Raw genomic sequence first — 6536 nt, 5'->3', positions numbered from 1 at the left:
AACAGTATCCATGCTATCTGCCCATGGTGAATAGTCATCAATATTTACAATATTTAACCAAAAAATAGCTTTTAAAAATATTTGAAAAGGTAAAAATTGTAAAAACCCCAGCGGGATTCGAACTCATGACTTACAGGTTCCTAGTAACCCTCTAACCCACTGTGCTAAGGAGTTATGTGACCATTTTTGAAAAGAAACTACATGTACTTATATAATTACACTTTATTTTATTGTTTATTTCAATAAACAATACGTCACAACATGGAAGTGTCCCATATCACCTTAAACTCGGAACACCTCTGACCTAATAAGATCGCATCATTAAATACAAAGTTTGATTTAACTCTAATTTGTTTATCATCAAGAAATTGTGCATTGCTGACAAATAAAGTTTTCTTCTGTATAATGAAATACCAATTAACTGACTATTCGGACAATAGCAAGTTTATTGTCCCACTCCACAGCAACTATTTCCCTTGGCTTTGCCTCATTAAATAGTTGCTGTCTTTGGGGACAATAAACTTGCTATTGTCCTCATACCCAGTAAATACTAAATAGGCATATAATATCCCATCCACCTACATTTCATGTTATATAACCTCCCGTTTGTAACCTTCAATTTCACTGTAAAGTCAACATATCTGTCATAGCCGCAAGTTTCACAATTTATTTCTGCTTCTCATGTACTTAAAATCAGGGGCCTTAATATTGCTTACCAATTCCAACAAGAGACATCCCTCTAACTATTGATAATCATTAAAATTTTACAAAAATATTGACGGTACTTTATCCGAAACTGTTCCTTGTACCTTTAACTTAGTACACTAACATTTTTATGAAAAGACTAAGAAAGCTAATGCAATTCTGAGAAAAAGAATACCACATATTGCCAATTCCATTGAGGTTTAATAAAAATATGGCCATTTAAGTGAACCCACCATTTCCAATTTCCTTTAGTAAACAAAGATTTACAGGGTTCTCCATAGTAAAACATCTTTACCTGACCTTTTAGAGGTCAACTTTTGTTCAACCACCTTTAAAAAGAAACCTTATTCAATACAACATACCCCTACATGATATAATCATGATAAAAGCTTCACATCACTTAGAAATACCCTTACATGTATACCCCCCACCCCCCAATCTTTTGATTTTCATAAAAAGTCATGGTTTGAAATGTTTTACCTAATTTTATGAAACGTGTGGCAATTTCCTTGAGTAATTTCTCACACATATGAAAACAATCATCAATGATTCTAAAATTTGATCTTTATTTGTTTATTGTATGATTTGTACCATTTTAATTAACAAATAGACAGCTGTCCTGCTTGTGATTTCTTGTTTTCATGAAAAAAGTAAGCTAACAATCATATTTAGTGAATATCTAATCTATTCTGATTTCTAGTCTCCTTCTAACCATGCTAAAACAGTAAGTTACAACCTACAAGTTAGACATCTGCCTTAAATTAAAATTAAATTCAAACACACCCAGTTAGCTGGAGACAGATCAAGTTGATTTCAATGAAAAATTTTCAAATTTGACATGTTTTTCTACTTTTTTTTATGCATATATACCTTAGAAAGGTAGAAATAGGTTGTTTCTTGTTCATTTCAATAGTAATTATCATAGCAGATGTTATTTCAAAATCAAATGTACATTTACATATCCTACATGTAATCTTAATGCAGACAATTAAATAGAGGGGGGGGGGGGGGGGGGATTTTTCAATTATGTAAACACATCTAAATATCTTTATGAAATAAAAAATAAAGGAAACATAATTGCATACTTTTATTGAAAAACAAATTTTCACAGCAATTATGAATTTCTTTATAAACAGCCTTAATTTTGTTTTCATAATTTCTTATCAAACACAAACCACAACATGGCATGATGCTTTCTTCAAGTTCCATTATTGTTTATGCATTATCGGATTTAATTTGAATTACCGGTAAATAGTCTGTAGAACACAAGGAATATGCATGTGGATAGAGGTGACAGGTTAATCTCAGGAGCTGACCCACAAGAATCAACAGGTACCGGTAAAAGCCATGTGGTAACAAGAGTCTGTTTTGAGCTGAAATAAAAAAAAAAATAATTAGCTGTGTTTACATACATGTACTAGTAATAGCTGTGTTTACATTAACATATGCATAGTATTTCTGGAAAAAATACACTGACCATGCAGTGTAATAGGTATGACATATCCCAATACATGACATAACATTTAGGCAGTACAAGATCAAAAATTTGCATATCAAGTCATAATATAATATTAAAAAATTTTCATAGGTATAAACACTTATCAAATTGAGAGAGAGAGAGTTTGAGAGAGAGAGAGAGTTTATTACCGTACTTGTAGTGCAACAGTCAATATTTCAATTCGTAAATTACAAACGAATATTACCCACCGAACAGCGTCAAAGTACATGTACTGGTATTAGCTTCTGGTATACCATTTTTTATCAATTCTACTGTGTATTTTTTTTTTGCAAATAAATTAAGCAAGGGTTTTTGCTTATTTTCTTATAAATTACATGTTTTAAAAACAATACTATGTGTAATAAGCAAAAAACATGTATGAGTAAACTTAATGAAGAATTTTTAATAGATTATTTTTCACAGAATGTGGTACATTACATGTATGTCAATCTTTATAAAACTAGCGTATATTTCAAGCGCCATAAATTGCAAGTTTTTTTTAAATATTATTTACTTGCATGATAGGTATATATGGTATAACCAAAATTTTCTTCACAAAGCTACAGCTGTATGTACCACATATATGTTTTGTCACAAGTATACATTTAAAAAAAAACAACTCCAAATTCCAACAGTTGAAATAAACTCAACTCATTCTCTGATAAGTTCATTGTGTTTTGTGCGTGCATATCTTATTTGTCTGCTGCAACAGCAGCCAATCAGCGGTAAGCTGAATCCACAAAAAGAAAGTTTGTGTTTTAGGAGCGGGTAAATTGTTTATGCGACACTGTCAAGAAAACCACACCAAATAATAACAGGAAACATAAATATTCACTTATATGTATTGTGTTGTAAAGTAAAGGTTTTTAACACTTATTGCATCTTGCAAAACGTGTGATGACCCTTAATCATCTGTCATATATCTGATATACATGTATATGTAAAAGATGGGAGAAATAACGACGGAACAAACTGGGATTCGAACCTGGCCCTCTGAATCTCTAGTCAAGTGCTCTACCAACTGAGCTACATGTATCTGGCACCGGTATTCAAACCAGTCTGACCGTCACATTCCTTCCCCCTTAAATGATCTTCACCCTCGAAGATCACCCCTGGCAGGAGTTAACCTGTTAGTTCCAGGGGTTGGTCACAACACCAATATTGTAACAGGATGGGAGAAATAATGAAGGACCAAACCGGGATTTGAACCTGGACCCCCTGAATCTCTAGTCAGGTGCTCTACCAACTGAGCTATCTGGCACTGGTATTCAAACCGGTCTGATCATCACATATATAAAGAATTATTTTAACTCTATTCCCCCTGAAGCATTTTACCCTTTACCCCCTAATGCCACGATATGACGCATTGGTCATTTCCCTAATGACGACTTATGACGCGTCCGTATAGAACCCCAATTTTCTTTGTTTATTTTACTTGTCTGAAGCAAAATTGAGTGGCAAATAACACCTAATGGTGTCTACCTTACACAGACGATTATACACAGTCAGGTTATTCAATGGTTTGACAGATATCACGTGATACACACACCTGTGAAGTTTAAAAAAATGGCGGCATCGGACGATCATGACAGAGATTGGTTTAGATATTCTAGATGATTCAGTGTGTTTAAAATTACTCCCAAGTGGAAATAAACATGACCAATCCACTTCCTTTGAAGTTTATGACAGGAATTTGGTTGATTAGCGGTGAATTAGGGCTAATTCATGACACCTGCATGACAACAACAATGGCGGCCTCCGAACATCGGCACATGTGCATTGCGTCAGCCTGGGCATAATCTAACTTATAAATTCAACACATTAACTGTGGATCTTTCCCAGTATTTTGTAGTTATACTGTTCCATAAAATTATTTAAGAAATAAAACCCAATAGAAACTAATATACAATGCGGTATATGCTATACATCGGCGAGGGGGGGGGGGGGGGTGCCAAAAAACGAAACTTGTCGAAGTCGGTAAATTATTAGTTCATACCTGGGTCTGAACTAAATGTTTTGAAATCCCCCTTTGAATAGTATAATGTTTTGACTGAATTACAATAACTATTTTGAAATAAATATTGCTTTATACATGTAACTGTGCAGACAATAGATACAAAAGTGTACAGGTATTTTTACCTGAATTTCTGTACCTTTACTACAGGTATCTGATATAATTTATATAAAAAATAATTATAAATGCAAAACTTAGAAAAATTCTGATTGCAGTGATACATGAACCATGATAGTTTGATAGAATATTACTCTAGGGATGAATTTCTACACTTTTGATTAAATCTGATTGTTGTGTATTGGTCTCAATTCGCAAGATAAAACAAGAAACAAATTATTCAAAACATGAAAAAATATTTTTGAACAATATTTGATCATATGTTAAAATTTCATTCATTAATTTTCATGTTTACAGTAATTTCTTTTAACGTACAGGTAAAATTACCTGAATAAACTCACCTAATTAATTTCTGTTAATATATTTGTGTACTCTAAAGTTATAATGTTAAAGTTCAATCTTTCCCGATCACAGTGGTATATCATATGGCATGGTCAGACAATAATTCTTGTAAATAACTATAGTAAAACAATACCACTCAAACAGTGAAAAAAGCTTCAGGGGGAAGCTAAGAAAAGCTTGTAGGGAAATGACAAATGCGTCATATGGTGGCATCAGGGGGAAAAGAGTTAAACAATGTTGTTCAATAAAAAATAACACGCGCATCCTTCAGTTTTTGTCTGTAATTAATCAATATTGGTGTGCGATCAGTTCTCGCCGAGTACCATTTCTCACCAGTGCATTGTTACGTCATTTTATCAACACATAAAATTATATACGAAAATATGATGTTACAGTGCACCAGCGAGAAATGGTCCTCGACGAGAACTGCTCGCAGGCCAGTACTGCCAGTAGTCAGATTAAAAAAAGAGAATAAAAAATTACATTTAAAACATTAACAAGGACAATTTAAGTACACATCATAACTGCTAAACAAGAAAAATTATGTGAACTGGTAGAATAGTACGCATAGTTCTAACTTGTAACCTACATGTACAAGTACATGTACCGGGTACCCGTTGGTCTGCTAAACCTTTCTAATGATACAATGATTGGCATCATAAAGATATTAAAGTCATGTTTTAACTCTGAAGTCTGAAGTATACAATTTTATTTACTTGAAGTTATGTCTACAGGATATTCATGACTACATTTGGAATCTTCTGCACAAGAATATATGATATGTTTCTAATTAGACCCTGCTTTGAATTTTGAGTTGAAAATTCACAATCTGTTATTTTTTTAAATAGATAAATTCAGTTACCCTTTCCAGTCCCCCATGAACCTCGAGCGAGTCTAAACATCCATGAAACATGTAAAAATTACACGTTAGCCTAGTAAACAAACACCCACACCATAACAAAAACAAACAGTGTGCACGTACTTACATGTACATCTATACTATATACTAAATTTTAACTTTAACTTTTTTAAACTTTAAAAGGAGTAAAAGCCTCACCTTCTTCAGTAACATCCACACAAATCACACACTTTAATGTCCATCTTTTCCCCTTTATTACTCGTAGCTTATCAACGGCTGATCGTCGACAGAAGTGTGGCTGTCAGAATTTCCTCGTAAACGATTCACACGAGAAAAATATCCTCCTTAAACAAATATGTAGTATTGTTCCCTGTGCATGTTCATATGTTTCACAGTAAATTGAAAATGCATTTGTACGTCGAAAGAATACACAACTTCTCTTCTGCATTACGGCTCTCTCTTTTCTACAATGCCGTTCGTTACTGTTTACATTCGGCGCGCGCGCGGGGGTTATAAACAGGGGCGCCCCGACAAATAGTTGCACATAGAACGTTAAAATAATGTGTGTTCATTGAATTCATAAATGATATAGATGAAAAAAAATGAAATTGAATCACAACTATTTATCTAAGACGCAACACAACGTAATGCAGTATATGCCTGGGCCTTAAAGTGGCATTTGTTCGCTTGTGTGTCTATGTAGACAAATTAACTCGTTCATGTAACGTTACGATTCACACATATTTGTTTTATGAAATTTGAAAAAAATAGGGCACAGAACTTTTTAAATTTGATACCAAATGACATTATTTAATATATTAACAATAACTGAATTAATTTTTTTTCATAAAATGATAACGATTTTTGCTATCAGAAAAATACGTGTATGAGCTGCTGACCCCTAATTATAGGGGCCAGCCCTTTTTTCTTAATTTTAAATGAAAGCTCTCGTTATTCTAAACAACTTTTGTTCTATATGTATTAACAAAATATTTTTAGTT

At 33.1% G+C, this 6536-nt stretch overlaps 1 long non-coding RNA gene across 1 annotated transcript; it reads right to left on the bottom strand.

Moving 5' to 3' along the window:
* Positions 1-1777: 1777 nt before the first annotated feature.
* Positions 1778-6037, bottom strand: LOC128169874 (uncharacterized). The gene is made up of 2 exons (XR_008241616.1): positions 5734-6037; positions 1778-2078 (listed from the first exon to the last, which is right to left on the bottom strand). It is a non-coding gene; the product is annotated as an uncharacterized LOC128169874 (long non-coding RNA).
* Between the last annotated feature and the right edge of the window lie 499 nt (positions 6038-6536).

This window comes from Crassostrea angulata, unplaced genomic scaffold, assembly GCF_025612915.1.
Source record: "Crassostrea angulata isolate pt1a10 unplaced genomic scaffold, ASM2561291v2 HiC_scaffold_243, whole genome shotgun sequence".
Taxonomy (NCBI): Eukaryota; Metazoa; Mollusca; class Bivalvia; order Ostreida; family Ostreidae; genus Magallana; species Magallana angulata.
Note: the sequence above shows the minus strand (reverse complement) of the source record. Positions and strands in the feature narration are given on the sequence as shown.